Here is an 18553-nt window from a genome sequence, read left to right as displayed (position 1 = left end):
AACCCGCATTGTGGGCACTAAAGGTTGTGTATGCATCGTGGCTGTCCAGCAGAGTTAAGATGTACATTTTTTGTATCTGTCGGGAATTAGCCGCCTTTAATTGAAGCATTACGAATTAATGTGAGTTGACTTGTTGTTTTGGGCTAAATATATTAGTATTCATTAAAAGTGTGAATTATTTATTTAAATGAGCATGCCCACGTCATCTATAAATCACATGCGTAATGTAGTAGGTTTGATCAGTGATAAATGTCGGCTTGGCAATAATTAAGACATTTTCTGTTGATTGAAATATTCTTGTGCTCTATGGCTAGTGCCGGGATAAAAGTCAGTAAAAATATTTCACAAAAAGAAAACCCACTGCATTCTGGAAAGTGTATGCCAAGGCTGAATGATTTAAGAGACTCAGTTCTCACCCAAATAATTCTATCCAATTAATATGAGTGCACGTAATATTTCCTTTAAATGGAAACCTACTTGCTTTTTCCGTTACGTGGACGACACTTTCGTCATCTGGCCACATGGTATGGATAAACTCCTTGACTTCCTTACACATCTAAACTCCATACACTCCAACATCAAATTCACTATGGAGACTGAAACGGAGGGTAAACTACCTTTCCTTGACGTCTTGGTCAAGAGAAGGCCTGACGGCACCCTAGGTCATGGGGTGTATCGGAAGACAACGCACACTGATCTGTATTTGCACGCAGACAGCTGCCACCACCCTTCACAGAGGAATGGGGTACTTAAAACTCTAGTACATAGGGCGCGCACTATCTCTGACGCAGAGAGTCTACCCCAGGAATTGGAACATCTGAGAACTGTATTTCGAAAAAATGGGTACTCAGAGTGGCAGATTCAACGTGCTCTCCGCCCAACCACTACAGCACAACCTGTGGATATGGATGAAATCACGAGGGAGGAGGTAGGCACTGCGTTTATCCCATATACAGGCGCACTCTCGGGAAAGATCGCCCGCATTTTGAAGAAACACCGGGTCGGAACGGTGTTTTGTCCTCCGAATAAAACTCGTGCACTGGTGGGGAGCGCCAAAGATGACCTCGGTTTGAGGAAGGCCGGCGTGTACCAGATTCCGTGTCAATGTGGCAAGTCGTATATTGGTCAGACGATGCGTACCGTCGAGGATCGATGCCGTGAACACCAGAGGCACACTCGACTGATGTATCCGAGCAAGTCGGCGGTCGCTGAACATTGTTTGTCGGAAAATCACGCTATGGAGTATGAACGCACGAGGATTCTGGTACAGACGTCGAGATACTGGGACAGCGTTGTTAGAGAGGCAATCGAAATTCGCACCAATGACGACCTCATAAATCGTGACTGTGGCTATAATCTTAGCAAGGCTTGGGAACCAGCGATTGGGTTAATCAAGAGTAAATCGAGCAAATGTATAGTTGTGACGACCACGGCGGACGGAGCCATCACACCGACGTCATCTCAGACGCCGTCGCAATCTGTTCCCCCGCGCGACCGTGGCGCGGGGCGCGGACGGCGGAGTGAGCGCGCCGCGGGCGGAGGGTATTTAAATCCGCCGCCGCCGCGACCGAACCCAGTTCCACCTGAGCAGCCATAGTGTACGGATCTCCGTGCCGGCACGTTCACAGGAGCTCAGTCCGTCAGTTCACCTGATGATGGCGACATGTATGATCGCCGAAATATTGTGCCCGTTGGACACTGTAGACCGGCAGTACACCCGTGGATATTTTGATTATCAAATACGCCGGGAGAAACTCAAGAATCACATCATTCACCTTTACGGGGAGGAGATGTATCGCAGCATGAAGAAATTTGAAAAGTTGCGCCACCGTAGATGTCGTTTGCTAAGTACTCTTGCCTTTCTAAAGAGATGTCGTTCCGAGAACGTTGTTCCAAATTTTGCTAAGGTTATGCATCACATCGATTCTGCAGCAGCTAAGAGAATCAAGAAACGAGCCAGCCTCGCATTGGTACGTGAGAGAGTGCAATTCACCCGCCGGAGCCTTGAGTTTATCTCACAGGAATTACTCAAACTACATTTGCAACTGGCTAGTAATTTCACTTCTTTTTCCTGGGATTGGATTGATGGTGTCACCTGGGTTGCAGCTGATTCCGCCCATAAGAAGGCAACGGGACGTCAAACAGCTAAGTTCTCACGTCTCCTTGACAAACCATCTCTGCAGGTTCCGGGCAAGACAGTCATCAATTTGAGTGGCATGGTGTTGAGTGATGATGCGGTCTCGGTTTTGCAGAAAGGTCTCAACTTCGCTCCCACCCCCAAGTTCACTCCGGTCGCAGAAATTGTTAGTGCTGTTGAACAGGTTGCAGCTCGACTTCCACCTGAATCAGCTGAGGAAATACGTCGTGAAACTTGTCGTGCGTTGACGAAATCCAAGCCGATGAAGTCAAATATCACTAGTAAAGAGAGGGCGGCCATTCGTGATCTGAGGGAGCGCTCTGAAATTGTTGTCTTACCGGCCGACAAAGGCAATGCTACAGTTGTTGTCTCCCATAAGGACTACACTGATAAGATGCAGAGCCTGCTAAATGACGATTCCTACCGGAAGATCAGCGTTGACCCTACAAAGAAGGTGGACAACAAGACGAGGTCGCTTCTCAAGGACGCAGATTTACCGGAGGGTGACGCTAAGAAATTGTTACCCCAAGGTCCGGTACCGCCTAGACTATATGGACTCCCGAAGGTTCACAAAGAGGGGGTACCATTACGCCCCATTGTCAGCAACATCAGGGCACCTACATATTTGTTGGCCAAATACCTGACGGGAATATTAAGTCCTTACGTGGGTAAATGCCCTCATCACATCCGTAATTCCGTGGATTTTGTTAAACGCCTTGATAGCTTCACGTTGGGTGAGTCAGATATCATGGTGAGTTTTGACATCGTTTCCTTGTTCACGAGGGTACCCCTGCGAGAGTCACTAGAATTGATTAGTCAGAAGTTTGACGAGAAGACCACTGAACTTTTTAGGCATGTCTTGACTTCCACGTATTTTCTTTTTAATGGAGAATACTACGAACAGACGGAGGGAGTCGCCATGGGTAGCCCACTCTCACCGGTGGTAGCGAATTTGTACATGGAGAACTTCGAGGAGGAAGCCCTGTCGTCATCCGAATGGAAACCTACTTGCTTTTTCCGTTACGTGGACGACACTTTCGTCATCTGGCCACATGGTATGGATAAACTCCTTGACTTCCTTACACATCTAAACTCCATACACTCCAACATCAAATTCACTATGGAGACTGAAACGGAGGGTAAACTACCTTTCCTTGACGTCTTGGTCAAGAGAAGGCCTGACGGCACCCTAGGTCATGGGGTGTATCGGAAGACAACGCACACTGATCTGTATTTGCACGCAGACAGCTGCCACCACCCTTCACAGAGGAATGGGGTACTTAAAACTCTAGTACATAGGGCGCGCACTATCTCTGACGCAGAGAGTCTACCCCAGGAATTGGAACATCTGAGAACTGTATTTCGAAAAAATGGGTACTCAGAGTGGCAGATTCAACGTGCTCTCCGCCCAACCACTACAGCACAACCTGTGGATATGGATGAAATCACGAGGGAGGAGGTAGGCACTGCGTTTATCCCATATACAGGCGCACTCTCGGGAAAGATCGCCCGCATTTTGAAGAAACACCGGGTCGGAACGGTGTTTTGTCCTCCGAATAAAACTCGTGCACTGGTGGGGAGCGCCAAAGATGACCTCGGTTTGAGGAAGGCCGGCGTGTACCAGATTCCGTGTCAATGTGGCAAGTCGTATATTGGTCAGACGATGCGTACCGTCGAGGATCGATGCCGTGAACACCAGAGGCACACTCGACTGATGTATCCGAGCAAGTCGGCGGTCGCTGAACATTGTTTGTCGGAAAATCACGCTATGGAGTATGAACGCACGAGGATTCTGGTACAGACGTCGAGATACTGGGACAGCGTTGTTAGAGAGGCAATCGAAATTCGCACCAATGACGACCTCATAAATCGTGACTGTGGCTATAATCTTAGCAAGGCTTGGGAACCAGCGATTGGGTTAATCAAGAGTAAATCGAGCAAATGTATAGTTGTGACGACCACGGCGGACGGAGCCATCACACCGACGTCATCTCAGACGCCGTCGCAATCTGTTCCCCCGCGCGACCGTGGCGCGGGGCGCGGACGGCGGAGTGAGCGCGCCGCGGGCGGAGGGTATTTAAATCCGCCGCCGCCGCGACCGAACCCAGTTCCACCTGAGCAGCCATAGTGTACGGATCTCCGTGCCGGCACGTTCACAGGAGCTCAGTCCGTCAGTTCACCTGATGATGGCGACATGTATGATCGCCGAAATATTGTGCCCGTTGGACACTGTAGACCGGCAGTACACCCGTGGATATTTTGATTATCAAATACGCCGGGAGAAACTCAAGAATCACATCATTCACCTTTACGGGGAGGAGATGTATCGCAGCATGAAGAAATTTGAAAAGTTGCGCCACCGTAGATGTCGTTTGCTAAGTACTCTTGCCTTTCTAAAGAGATGTCGTTCCGAGAACGTTGTTCCAAATTTTGCTAAGGTTATGCATCACATCGATTCTGCAGCAGCTAAGAGAATCAAGAAACGAGCCAGCCTCGCATTGGTACGTGAGAGAGTGCAATTCACCCGCCGGAGCCTTGAGTTTATCTCACAGGAATTACTCAAACTACATTTGCAACTGGCTAGTAATTTCACTTCTTTTTCCTGGGATTGGATTGATGGTGTCACCTGGGTTGCAGCTGATTCCGCCCATAAGAAGGCAACGGGACGTCAAACAGCTAAGTTCTCACGTCTCCTTGACAAACCATCTCTGCAGGTTCCGGGCAAGACAGTCATCAATTTGAGTGGCATGGTGTTGAGTGATGATGCGGTCTCGGTTTTGCAGAAAGGTCTCAACTTCGCTCCCACCCCCAAGTTCACTCCGGTCGCAGAAATTGTTAGTGCTGTTGAACAGGTTGCAGCTCGACTTCCACCTGAATCAGCTGAGGAAATACGTCGTGAAACTTGTCGTGCGTTGACGAAATCCAAGCCGATGAAGTCAAATATCACTAGTAAAGAGAGGGCGGCCATTCGTGATCTGAGGGAGCGCTCTGAAATTGTTGTCTTACCGGCCGACAAAGGCAATGCTACAGTTGTTGTCTCCCATAAGGACTACACTGATAAGATGCAGAGCCTGCTAAATGACGATTCCTACCGGAAGATCAGCGTTGACCCTACAAAGAAGGTGGACAACAAGACGAGGTCGCTTCTCAAGGACGCAGATTTACCGGAGGGTGACGCTAAGAAATTGTTACCCCAAGGTCCGGTACCGCCTAGACTATATGGACTCCCGAAGGTTCACAAAGAGGGGGTACCATTACGCCCCATTGTCAGCAACATCAGGGCACCTACATATTTGTTGGCCAAATACCTGACGGGAATATTAAGTCCTTACGTGGGTAAATGCCCTCATCACATCCGTAATTCCGTGGATTTTGTTAAACGCCTTGATAGCTTCACGTTGGGTGAGTCAGATATCATGGTGAGTTTTGACATCGTTTCCTTGTTCACGAGGGTACCCCTGCGAGAGTCACTAGAATTGATTAGTCAGAAGTTTGACGAGAAGACCACTGAACTTTTTAGGCATGTCTTGACTTCCACGTATTTTCTTTTTAATGGAGAATACTACGAACAGACGGAGGGAGTCGCCATGGGTAGCCCACTCTCACCGGTGGTAGCGAATTTGTACATGGAGAACTTCGAGGAGGAAGCCCTGTCGTCATCCGAATGGAAACCTACTTGCTTTTTCCGTTACGTGGACGACACTTTCGTCATCTGGCCACATGGTATGGATAAACTCCTTGACTTCCTTACACATCTAAACTCCATACACTCCAACATCAAATTCACTATGGAGACTGAAACGGAGGGTAAACTACCTTTCCTTGACGTCTTGGTCAAGAGAAGGCCTGACGGCACCCTAGGTCATGGGGTGTATCGGAAGACAACGCACACTGATCTGTATTTGCACGCAGACAGCTGCCACCACCCTTCACAGAGGAATGGGGTACTTAAAACTCTAGTACATAGGGCGCGCACTATCTCTGACGCAGAGAGTCTACCCCAGGAATTGGAACATCTGAGAACTGTATTTCGAAAAAATGGATACTCAGAGTGGCAGATTCAACGTGCTCTCCGCCCAACCACTACAGCACAACCTGTGGATATGGATGAAATCACGAGGGAGGAGGTAGGCACTGCGTTTATCCCATATACAGGCGCACTCTCGGGAAAGATCGCCCGCATTTTGAAGAAACACCGGGTCGGAACGGTGTTTTGTCCTCCGAATAAAACTCGTGCACTGGTGGGGAGCGCCAAAGATGACCTCGGTTTGAGGAAGGCCGGCGTGTACCAGATTCCGTGTCAATGTGGCAAGTCGTATATTGGTCAGACGATGCGTACCGTCGAGGATCGATGCCGTGAACACCAGAGGCACACTCGACTGATGTATCCGAGCAAGTCGGCGGTCGCTGAACATTGTTTGTCGGAAAATCACGCTATGGAGTATGAACGCACGAGGATTCTGGTACAGACGTCGAGATACTGGGACAGCGTTGTTAGAGAGGCAATCGAAATTCGCACCAATGACGACCTCATAAATCGTGACTGTGGCTATAATCTTAGCAAGGCTTGGGAACCAGCGATTGGGTTAATCAAGAGTAAATCGAGCAAATGTATAGTTGTGACGACCACGGCGGACGGAGCCATCACACCGACGTCATCACCGTGGCGCGGAGCGCGGACGGCGGAGTGAGCGCGCCGCGGGCGGAGGGTATTTAAATCCGCCGCCGCCGCGACCGAACCCAGTTCCACCTGAGCAGCCATAGTGTACGGATCTCCGTGCCGGCACGTTCACAGGAGCTCAGTCCGTCAGTTCACCTGATGATGGCGACATGTATGATCGCCGAAATATTGTGCCCGTTGGACACTGTAGACCGGCAGTACACCCGTGGATATTTTGATTATTACACGTATAAATCGAGAATCACACTTGTAACGTCATATGCATGTTTACTCATAAATAAACTATTTCTGGCATATCTTATGATGACTCAGTTCGATTCTAACCACATTGACAATTTCAGACACGTCCTGCCATGTGTCAGTAAGATATAGAACTTTTTGCATTCCATAGGAATCGTGCCATCACGGACTAGAATGAATCGTGAAGGAATCGTGAACGAATAGTAGGAATCTATTCTCAATGTGAGATTGAATCGTGGGAATCGAATGCTGCCGATGGGGGCTTCCACACGGGGTGCGTGAGTGGTCTGGCCCCGTTTACCTCCGCCCCAATTTCGTATCTTACAAGGAAATGGTCAGACTTGTCATGCCGAAACGTGTATTGCTTTTTTTAGCACTGTTATTTAACTGTGCAAAAGGTCCGTATGCAAAATTGTAGCTGCTGACATGAACTGGAAGTCACCTAAAAAAAATCACGAACATTGTGTTTCCCGCTTGGCGCTTGCAGTGGCGGCTGGCCACCCCTGGAAATGGCGAGTCGCGAGCATTGCGCGCGTGGTCGGGGAGTGCGGCCGTCTTGTCGCGGCGTTCACTGAAGAGGAATATCGCTGCACGGTTCTGGTGCAAAGGGGAAACGAATATTAGTTCCTGTGGCATGCACGTCCTTTTCATTTCTGGTACGTATTTCGAAACACACCGTCCTGAAACTGGTTAGAGATGTGAAAGATGTCCTGTACATGTTCATCTGTACACCTCAAGCCACATTCAATCTCCCCTCACAGCTGATGGCGACCCCTGTAAATGTTTTGCTGCTTGCCACGGAGATATACCACAGACGCCAAATGAAGCAATCAACAACAAAATGGCTCTGAACACTATGGGACTTAACATCTGAGGTCATCAGTCCCCTAGAACTTAGAACTACTTAAACCTAACTAACCTAAGGACATCACACACATCCCTGCCCGAGGCGGCATTCGGACCTGCGACCGTAGCGGTCGCGCGGTTCCGGACTGTAGCGCCTAGAACCGCTCGGCCACAACGGCCGGCGAAGCAATCGACAGAAAACACGCGTGAGGACTATGTGTTGCGCGACGTGGTTGTTTAACTTCTAGACGACCATGTAAATGGCGCAGACATGTGGCTAGAAACAACCGAAACACTCGATATCGCAGACTGTGAATCTACAGACGGCGGAGACACCGACGAAAGTTGCACTCGTGAAGACTCTTCGAGTGATAGTGCCACGTATCATCATCAATTATCTCCGAAAGTAACACCAGCATCTGCAATTACCTTTATCAGACAAAGAAAAAGCGGTGACGTATTGGTTGAACGAAAGTGGTAAGAAACGCCTACTTGTCAGTACTGTTCAAAATAAGTATCGCTTTGTCCGTTCTGAACGTGAATTGTATAGATGGAAAAAGGAAGTCGCTGGACGACGTAAGAGTCGACTGGAAATTGCGACAGAGATAAATGCGCGACTTGTTGAGCTATTTACCGATGTCAGGCAACAGTCATTCAGTGTCAGCGATACAACTTTGCGTGATTGGGCGTTAGAGATTGCCAACGCGATAGGCGCTAAAGCATTTACAGCTTCTCAAAGTTGGATTACTCGCTTCAAAATATCACATAAAATTGTGGCAAGAAAAATGACAAAATTTGTATCGAGAAACAGGTCGGAAAGTGAAGTGACACAAATCGAAGTGATAGAAGCTTTTCTTACGAATGCAAAAAATAAGATCGCTAGTTTTAATGAATCGTACGTGTACAGTGCAGATCAGTCAGGTTTTCAAAAAGAAATGCGTGCGAAAAGAACACTGCCATTCAAAGGGGAAAAACATACTGAGGCGGTTGCGCAGTCCACGACTGCACTCACCCATTCATGCACTATAATGCCTATAATTAGTCTGGATGGTTCATTGCAGCCTAAGCTGTATGTGTGTCTTCAAGAACCAACTGGACGTTTTGGACCGCGTGTCAAAAGAACAATGTTCTACGCAAACAAGTCTGGAAAAATGGGAAATGAAAACGTTACACTTTTCATGCGTCATGCTTTCCTACCGTTCTGCTGTAACAAATCTCTTCTCCTTCTAGATTCGTGGTCAGGTCATAAAAGGTCTGATTCATTAAAAGCTGTATTTTGAGCCCACCCTGACAAAGAAGTAGAGATACTTCAGATTCCACCCGACACGACGAACGTAATTCGACCTTTAGACAGAGAATTTTTCCGTCAGTGGAAGGCATTTTACAGAAAACTAACAGAGAAAATTATTGTGTGCAGATCACTGCAATTTCCTGTCTATCACCGTGACAATATTCTCAAGCTGCAATCGGTAGTACATTATCAATTTTCCTCCCCACGGTTTCAGAATCTGATTAAATATGCGTGGCACTCCTCGAAATATACTGATACTAGGCCTGATACATTCCTAACACCAGCCCAGTTTTGTCTACAGACATCTAACAACGTCTGTGATTCGCAGGGCTGTCATATGTCGTCTTTGCCTGTATGTTCTCGGTGCACAAAAAACCTATGTTTTGAACAATGTGTCAATATTTCGCATTTTTGCGGTAATTAGAAGAAATAAAATTTGGACGTGTTCTAAACAGTATATTTATTTGTGTCTATTTCATAGCTATTTGGAAAGAATGTTGTAGATAACATATCAGCCATATTTGTCAATGTTGTTGTTGTTGTGGTCTTCAGTCCTGAGACTGGTTTGATGCAGCTCTCCATGCATATTTCTGAACGAATGTTTAATTATCATACGATCGCTTCCACTGGCAAGAGGCAAGAGAGCGGCGCGTAGCTAACGCCACCTTGTCCCTAGATATGGCGTCGGTATAACGTAGCGAGCGAGGTCAGGGTTGTACAAGGGGCGGAATAATGTCTTACTTCATAAAATTGTTTACAGACTTCCACGTCATGTCAGCAGCTGAAATTCTGCATACAGACTTCTTGCAATGTTGACTCACAGTGGTAAAGAAAAGCAACACAGGTTTCGACATGACAAGTCTGACCATTCCCTTGTTAGCTTTATTACGGTAGCTTAAAATGCTCACGGAAGCATCTTTGCCCGTCCGAACGGCTGCGTGGGAAGTGTTGAGGCCGGCTGCTGGGGAGACACGGGCCAGCGAACTGCGCACCGCCCCCAACTGCGCCCTCCCACGCCCTGCGAGCGCCAGCCGGCTGTGGGCGGCGCCGCACTTTGTCTGCTGGCCGTCGCTGCCTCTGCACTGTGCACCGGGTCCCTGGTCTGGTCAACAGGCCAGAGCGGATGTAGCTGTGACATTACTTGCTGGGACTACAGCGCCTATAAAATCCAGTCCATTGTTTAGCGGTGGCTTTAGTACATCACGCAGTTAACCTGAAATGAAAATGTCTCAGAAAACGTAGACACAACGCCAGTGGTACTGGACCCGAACGTTAAGCCGGCCGCTGTGGCCGAGCGGTTCTAGGCGCTACAGTCTGGAACCGAGCGACCGCTACGGTCGCAGGTTCGAATCCTGCCTCGGGCATGGATGTGTGTGATGTCCTAAGGTTAGTTAGGTTTCATTAGTTCTAAGTTCTAGGCGACTGATGACCTCAGAAGTTAGGTCCCATAGTGCTCAGAGCCATTTGAGCCATTTGAACCGAACGTTAAATGGTCTGATCCCGCCAGTCACCCGGATTGAGCCACATTTTACCTCCTTTGAAGGTAGCGACCATTCATCACATGAACTCGAAATTTTATCCAAGTCCTCCTACACTTAGTCTTCTTTCGTGCCTTATTGCAGACCACAGCATGGTCAGCGGGCTACCACCTGCAAAATCATTTATCTATAAAAAGACAAAAAAAAAAAAAAACTTCAGTCAACCTATCACACTGGACCGCACATTGGGTATATAAAATTGTGTGTGTGTGTCTTCATTTATTGATTTCTGTTTAAATAGATGTATGCGACCACGCTCGGTGGTACCTCCTTCCTGGGGAGTACTCAGAAGAAGAAGAAGAACAACAACAAGTTTTGCATTAAGTAGTAAAAATTGATTAATGACGTCTGTTTTTACCTATAAACGAAAAGGTAACCCATTTACATAATAGAGACCGAAGTCTACAATATGGATCGCCTAGATCATAGTATAGGGGAACAATGTACGTCTATGTATTGATTTAGAAATACTGAGTGTGAACCGTATTTGGATTCTGATTATAGATATTAATTTAGTTGTGCAGTATATCGGCGTCTGTGTTGCCTGGAGGATCGGTCAAAGACGAGGCTGCCTCGTTTGACGCATACCATAGACCTTAAGTGATAACTCAGGTTACAATGCCGCTATACAGTTTTGAATTAAAATGGATGTCATGAACTTGTTAAATGTTTATAAATCATAACATTTAGATTATGTATAGGCGGGATCTGTCTAGAATCATGTTTGAATTTTAATGTAATGCGCTTCGTTTCGAGATATGAGGGTGTAAGAAGTATGATTCACTTGTGGCTGTGATCCAGTGCTGGTATGCGATTGAATAGGATGGCTTGATTCGAGATGAAATACATCATTTCTAGCGGACAGCGTAACACTGGGGATCTGAAAATCTTGTGTACATCCCATACGACCTCAGTGAGAATACTATTTAGTGCAGTTTGTCATCCTTTCGAATGAGTGTTCGTGTATGAGTCAGTGGATATATAGACATTGTAACGTATTCTCTCTACATACAAATACTGGATAAATATATCTAGCAGGCTGAGGGGGCTTGCAAAGACGGGATACGTACCGCGTTCCTTAGCAGAATCACGTTCGAAAATTGACCGATTTTATCACGAGGTTGCATTACGGGCTACGTGATGGTCTGATAATAAACATTGCTACGATTCTTGTCTCGGTATTTGTCCAGATAGAAAAACCACCTCATTGAGAGCTATTGTCATACGTGAATTTATGAGGAAAGTGTAAAACCTTTAATATGAATACTGGTGTGCACCTGTAGAACTAAAAGCACTTGTCACAGTATAATGGATCAGCGGTAGCGATCGGTCATTTGACCGGTTATCTTTCTGAGAGCGTGCAGCCAATACGGGGGAGAAACTTTTCTAACATGGCAATCGTTCGCTGATTTTGTGTATGTAGGGTCGTAGGGATTGAGTTATTAAGGGATTATTAAGGAGAGGCGTGATAGGTTCGCATTGAGCACGAGGCTTATAAAGTATATCTTTGTGGAAGGCAGATGATTACGTCCAGCAGTAGGGAGGGTATGGATTTGACTTGTGGTACTGCGACAGCAGAGGGAAAGTATATCTGGTCATATGAATGGTAGTGATATTTGTATTTCGAGAGCAGCAATTGTATTTCCGGATACTTCGCTCATTGTTGAATGTCATTCATCTGAGATTAGGATGGTAAATTTAGTTGTATGGATGGCGCTATGTGAGGCTGATTTCATAGCATGATTCTCTCTTTGTATGCTTGAACCGCAGTGCAGGTGACTGGTGAGCGAGTGATTCACGTCTCCCGTTAACTAAACGATCTGCGCCTGTGTAGATGACTTAAGTGCGATATCCTCTAAATGCTTGCATAGCGAACTGATATTTAGTATGCGCTGGATAGCTTTCGTGATCGGGTGGGGCTTTGAGAAGATTGAATAGGAGCATGTGTTTGGGTTGGGTCGTTATTTGGTCTCATGTAAATTGGCTGCTTGTTCAAATATAGGGTTTTTATTTAGTTGAGAGAGAACACTGATGATCGTGTGTGCTTGTAGCAGTTGACTTCACAAAAACAAAAAAAAGCAGACGGTTCATTTCGAATGTGATTTTCATATATCTTTTTCTAGTTAGTCAGTGGTTGACAGATCTGCCCTCCTAGCTAAAGTTTCGCGTTTGTAGAGAAATAATTTCCAGTCTGTATCTTCGCAGTTATGTTGTGTGAGCGATCAGGAGGCTACTGTTGTGTGCTTGATATCGACAAACATGGCGAAAATGATGTAATATTATCGTAAACAATGCGAAAATACTTGTGTTCTTGAATTCAAGGTCGTGTCATCAGTTGGAGAGCTCTGTACATGAATATGGGTATTTCCGTGTTTGACTATGTGTATGCATATTTTAGTGGGTTTAATTGTTCGTGCACTATGGCCATCTGTAGAAAATGCAATGATTATGCTCTACTGAGTCACAAGAGACGCGCTGTGTTTTGCGATGCAGATGCTTGTACAAAATGATTAGAACATTGTGGATGCAATATACCAGGTGATCAAAAAGTCAGTATAAATTTGAAAAGTGAATAAATCACGGAATAATGTAGATAGAGAGGTACAAATTGACACACAAGATTGCAATGACATGGGGTTTTATTAGAACCGAAAAAATACAAACGTTAAAAAAATGTCCGACAGATGGCGCTTCATCGGATCAGAACAATAATTAGCATAACAAAGTAAGACAAAGCAAAGATGATGTTCTTCACAGGAAATGCTCAATATGTCCACCACCATTCCTCAACAATAGATGTGGTCGAGGAATAATGTTGTGAACAGGACTGTAAAGCATGTCCGGAGTTGTGGTGAGGCATTGGCGTCGGATGTTGTCTTTCAGCATCCCTAGAGATATCGGTCGATCACGATACACTTGCGACTTCAGGTAACCCAAAGCCAATAATCTCACGGACTGAGGTCTGGGGACCTGGGAGGCCAAGCATGACGAAAGTGGCGGCCGAGCACACGATCACCACCAAACGACGCGCGCAAGGATCTTTCACGCGTCTAGTAATACTGTTTTTTTTTTTTTGGTTCTAATAAAACCCCATGTCATTCCAAGAACGTGTGTCAAGTTTTACCTCTCTATCTATATTATTCCGTGGTTTATTAACTTTTCAAATTTGTACTGCCTTTTTGATCACCCGGTAAGTAGCGCGAGTTCTGTGAAAGCGTTCAGGGAATGGCTGAATGGGCGGCGTCACTCATCTACCACTGTACGATTAGGACATCTACGGACCTGTATCTGTATGATAACTCAAACTGAGGGCATTTTTCTCTTCTGTATCACAGTGCTTCGAATTCTCTTTGTCTGATTGTTCTAAGTGCAGCCCCATCTCTGCTTACACAAGGAGAATGCTTTTTTGACAGTGTTTTCGCAAGCGTTCTGAGGCTTTCATCTATGTGGATGTTTAACGTTTGTGAGTGGCATATTGATAGCAGAATGAGTAATTCGCCACGAAACGTGAATGACGCTGGGTTCACTGGCGGAGGTAGACACAGTTTAGATGCCCCGTTTGTAATATTAGTAATTTTCGCCTCACAAACATTAATATACGCTCAATAGTAAACGCCTGATGGCCTAAGGTTATCGAACAATTGTAAAGTAAAAGAAATGAATCATCGCATAGCAGCGACAGAATCTATTATTCTTTATCTTTGCCGTTCTTGCGCGGTGCCAGTAAATCTCTATGTACATGTATCGATTAATGGTGTAAAAAAGAATTCTGTTGTTTCAAGACAAATGAGGCTTTTGGCGCCTCACCTTTTACTGTTTGTATTCCATGAGAGGCGGACTCGGACTTGCTGCGTTCCACAACTGTATTTTATATTTTATGTGAAAATATTGAGTGAATATGCTAATTGTTATTTTTTCCAATCAGAAAACATGTAGTTTCTTGTAACTGATATCGAACAGACAGCGTCAAGAGGACATTTTGACTGTTATGTATAAAGTATTTAACCACAATGGTCATCTATTGTAATTTAATATGAAAAGGTACGTAGCATTAAAAAAACGTGTGTTAAAGATTAGTGTGCTTATTTTCGTAAATTAACCTTGATAATTCCATCTCCTTATTAAGTTGAATATTAATTATTTTGTGTTACTTCATCACCAGAAATTACGATCACGCTGATGGGCCGAACGCAGCATGAGGCAGAAGGAACATTATCGTTTTCCTATTATTTCTGAACCAATTTTTTTTGTGTAGTGTTGCATTTCTTTTAAAGTCTATAAATCTTCTGGTCCCTTAGTGTTGATCCGGGTATGACTACATCGCGACTATAAAAATGCACAGAAATGATAATGTTACTTCCGAACGATCTCATATATATATATCAATATGCTGCTCTTATTCAGGTATTTAATGGTCAACGTATGTTATTATAATAGCGTAATGAGTCCCTGATTCTGTTGCCAAGTGGCCCACCAAAAATATTCACTTTTTCGACATCAAAAAAAAGTTACAATTCTTTTTATTTTCGTCCCCCAAGAGCAACGCTACACTTGGCGCCCGAACAGGGACTTGAAAAAAAAAATCATTTCATGTATGTGTTTAAAATTTTTTTCAGTGCTTGTTCTAATAATTGTTTCATTTTTTCATGTGGATGCAATTCAACCGAGAAAGAGAAGTGGGAAAACCTTTTAATTAATTCAGAAGAACGATTGATGAAATTACCAAAAAAAAAAAAACGCGAGTATCCAGCCGTATCACCATCAAGACAGCCATAGTAAGTCAAATTTTTATACGCAGTAGCCAAGCTTTCGTAGTGACGTAGCGTCTTTCGAGTTGATCAGAACGTAAACCTGTCTTTCCTTGCCTTGAAACAGCTTTATTTCAATTTGTCCATAGTCCATTCTTATGTAGTTAAATTCAGTGAAAGTGTACCATTGTTGTCAGTGCATAAAAAAAAATTACGATATGGCGGATAACTACGCTCAAAACTGGTAAAACGTGTGATATTTCATTTGTTTGTAATTAGTAGGAACCATCTTGTCTTCTTGGCGTACATGAACGTCAGTTGTTACCCAGAGTTAAAATTTCATCGTAGGTCCCAGTAAGCCATAGCACTACGTCACAGACAAACGACTGACGGCAGTGACAAACAATATCTGTAGCATCTTGACGTTTGACAAATAATTCATGAACATGGCTGACGGTAAACAGCGGACACAAACAAAACCAGACGACAGCGGTGATGCGAATGGACCTCACTATCCATTACGATCACGCGCGACAGGTACACGAGCGGAGGCAGAAGCAGCCTCGACCGAAGTTTTAGAACCTGGTCCTAGTGTGCAAACTATTCCTGCTTTTGAAAAAAATGACTTGGCTGCAATGATCGAAGCAATAATGGAACGCAAGTTCGAAAGCCAAAAACAGGAAAGATTAGATGAAAAGGCCCGCGAAGAAAAAGAGAAGGCCGAAAGACGGCATAATAAAAATCAGGTCCTTACAAATCTGTGCAACTCAGTAAAAGCAGACATAAATTCAGTAAAAACAGAAATAAATTCGGTAAAAACAGAAATAAATTCGGTAAAAACAGACATAAATTCAGTAAAAACAGACATATATTCAGTAAAAACAGATCTGCAAACGGAGATAAATGACCTAAATACACGGTTAAATTCGGTAAAGGCCGAACTAAAGGCAGACATAACAGCTGATTTAAATACCCTGTTGGGTAATGTCCAAAGCCAAATCAGTAGTCAGATCACGACCATGAGGCTAGAAATTGACACACAAGTAGAGTCAAAAATAGAGGATATTTCAAAACGGTTAGATAAGAAAATCGAAGCAGCCAAGGGAGAAATAAATTCAAAAGTGATGGAATATCAAAAACAAGCTGCGACCTTAAAAGAAGATTATACTGCAATCTCTGATGAGGTCAAAGGAGTTAAAACCGCAGTTGACACGATCGAGAATATTGTTGATGATCTTTCCAAACAGATTGAGACTCTTAATGTAGAGGATCAAATAAAGAATACTGTTAAGGCACATGCTGAAGCATTGTCCGACCACTACCAAGAGTGGATTAAAAACAAAGACGGATTCATAGAAAACAAGGTCAAGAACGAACTCAGGGAAACTGTCAAAAACGTGACCTTTGAAATATTGGCAGCCCCTGGAAAAACAGGAGACACGGTCATGTCAGAATTAGGCCAGATAAGACGAACGTTAGCTCAAGATTTACCTGAATGGCGTCAACAGATAGTTGATGAAGTTCGTACGCTAAAATGTCAAGTTGAAAATTTCCCACCTCCCGTGTCAGGAGACTGGAATAATTCACCACGAAGTAATGAACAACAGCAGGTACATTACCGTTCACCATTTGATAACGCTCAAACTCATAGTTCTATAGAAGCACAATTTAACCAGAGTACCAGCCCACCCACTTTTGTCAGTTTGATGCAGGAGGAAAGCGTGATCAAACATCGTATTTTTCCGACCTTTCACCCACAGAAAAGAGAAATTCATCCTATAGTGTTCCTCCAAAATTTTTCTGGAATTTTCCCGAGTAGCTGGAGTGACCGCCAGCGAATTCAATTCGTTAGTGGATTTATCGTAGGCGATGCTGCCTTATGGGGAACCGAAATGGTCGACTCTTGTAAGAGTTACAAAGAGTTTGAACAGATGTTTTTAGCTAAATTCTGGAGTTCTGGTGTGCAACAGCGCCTGAGAAAAGAGGTTTACAACGCCGAAGTGTTTAACAGTAAGCGCGGTAGTTTGAGAAGATATTTTGAAAAGTATTTAGAGAAAATCAAGTTCTGGGATTCGCCGATCACCGCCAAAGACGTTATTATGATTCTAAAAACTAAGCTACCGATTGCGATCAGAGAAAAGTTAGTAAACGTGTCTGAGGACGATACGGACACTTTCCTATCTGTGTTAGACTCGTTAGATCTGATTTACGAGGACGCTAGAGTTGATGTTGGCAACGCCCACTTCAGTGCAGGCGGCCAGCACAATACAGAATACGCAGGCAACAATGGTGGCCGAGCGAAAGCGCGTCACAGCGACAGCCAGTACCAACCCCACAACGGTTTCAAAAATAAACACATTACGTACTCCAACAGCAAATACAAAAATAAGTACAATAACGGCCAGAGATACAATCCAATATATAATTCGTCACCATCTCAGTACGGAAATGCACTTTATAATACACAGCACCAGCAATATGGAAACACGCAACCGATCAACGGTAATTATCAAAATGATCAGTCTTACGATTCAAATCGTCAGTGGAAAAGAAATAAATGGCATAATCAAGGTGGAGACCAATGTACACCTTTCAGTAACGGTTACAATCAACACAAGCCACAGCAAAATACCTTTCAGCCACAAAATATACACTTCACGCAACAAGCGAACGGACCTTCGGGAAGTCTGAAGCCTAAACGCCCGCACAATACGCAAATTTATTATGCGCAAGCGAATACGCCAGGACAACAAGATCCATTTCCAACCGAGTTCGTACCACAAAACCAACACCAGTTCCAGACGGAAGAAACTTTAAGAAATATAAATCAGCAGGAAAGTAAGCGTCGATCGGAAAATTAAAAGCAGCACCTTTGAGCCTCCTAGAGGATGCTGCAGGTTTGAATGCATAGACCCCCTTCCAAAGTTACAAGACAACGAATTGGACCTAGACGCAAAAATCAGGCAAGCTCTCATATCATTGACAACGTATGCTAACCTGCGAAAAAAGGCATCTGATAAGAAGGTAAACAGAGTTATAGATTTCAAAGAAGGAGAAAAGGTATTAGTCAGG

The sequence above is a fragment of the Schistocerca nitens genome, chromosome 11 (genome assembly GCF_023898315.1).
Source record: "Schistocerca nitens isolate TAMUIC-IGC-003100 chromosome 11, iqSchNite1.1, whole genome shotgun sequence".
NCBI lineage: Eukaryota > Metazoa > Arthropoda > Insecta > Orthoptera > Acrididae > Schistocerca > Schistocerca nitens.
The sequence above is the reverse complement of the archived record's forward strand: the minus strand, read 5'-3'. Positions refer to the sequence as shown.